Below are 1,353 nucleotides of genomic sequence, written 5' to 3'. Positions count from 1 at the left end.
CCCGTCGCTGACATGTTTACGAACGAGGAATCAGACGAATCATCGCTGGTACCTGTATTTGGTCGACGGTCGTTTGTGGATGACATTTGCTTCGATGGACGAGAATTTCGACAGCTGCCTGGCGACGCTGAGACCGATTGCTGGCAAGATTTGCACAGTGTCGAGATCAGCATTAGCTTCACCAAGAGCATCTTCTGCCTACCCAAGAGTAGACTTTTCTGTCGCATACAATTTCGCCAGAAGATATCAGAGCTGACCCCAAGAAGCTTGCAGACTATCACCGAGCTTTCGTTTCCAACGAGTAAGAAGAGCATGCAGTCGTTTCTTAGAGCGATTAATTACTACAGCCGCTTCATTCAAGACTTTGCGATCTACGGTGCGGCGCTGTACCAGCTCAAGGATGAAGACTTTGTCGTTGAAGATGGCCTTTCTGTGGCACGTCATTCCTTTGAAAGATTGAAGACGAGTGTTTCACATTCACCCATCCTCAGGCACTTCGATCGGTCGAAAGAAGGTCACGTCATGCTCTTTGCGAATGAATGGGCGTTGAGCACTACGCTAATGCAAGAACATAAAGGCAAGCTACACCCCGTACGGTTCCTCGGTCGGGTGCTTAAGGAAGCCGAGATGAACTACCATCCAGCTGAGAAGGAAGTTTTGGCGTTACTTCTGCTGTTGAAGATCTGTTACGTCCAGCTGGCAGGAAAGACGCTACATGTCTATACACGATTCTCGACGTTAGAGTGGGTGCATAAGTCGAAGTCTCTCTTCGGACGCGCGGTCCAGTTCGCAGTGCTGCTATCGCAGTGGCACCTTAAGGTGCAGCGCGTGAAGGAGAAGGATGTCGCCTTTGCGCAGCTACTGCAGTCAAGCATCACGAGCTTCGTTGACCTGGAAGACTCGCTCGCGCCGGTGGCGCCTCCAAACAAGGGTTCCCCGACTATTCGAATGGACCCCGCGTTGCTGTACGCCAGGCTTTCCCGTAATTACAGCGGATTCTTCATGTCCTTTGACGGATCAGCGAAGACAGAGAAGTACGGTGGCTACGGGAGTTGTTCATGGGTGCTGTGGAGCCTTCCTGAGTGGAAGGTAGTGATTGCTGCAAACGCTTACCTCTCGGCTACCACGGTGAATGAGGCAGAGTATACAGGTATGATAAACGGTGTCAAGGCTGCTATTGCGCACGGTGCCGATGATTTAGTCATCGTTGGTGACTCAAGGCTCGCGATTCAACAATCACTAGGGGTGATCGCATGCAGGAAGGAAACTTTGCTAGCGCTGCTGAATACTCACAAGGAACTCACGGCCAAGCTTCGATCAGTTAAATATCTTCACGTTGTACGAGAATACAAG

The sequence above is a fragment of the Phytophthora infestans genome, genomic scaffold (genome assembly GCF_000142945.1).
Source record: "Phytophthora infestans T30-4 supercont1.42 genomic scaffold, whole genome shotgun sequence".
Taxonomy (NCBI): domain Eukaryota; phylum Oomycota; class Peronosporomycetes; order Peronosporales; family Peronosporaceae; genus Phytophthora; species Phytophthora infestans.
The sequence above is the reverse complement of the archived record's forward strand: the minus strand, read 5'-3'. Positions refer to the sequence as shown.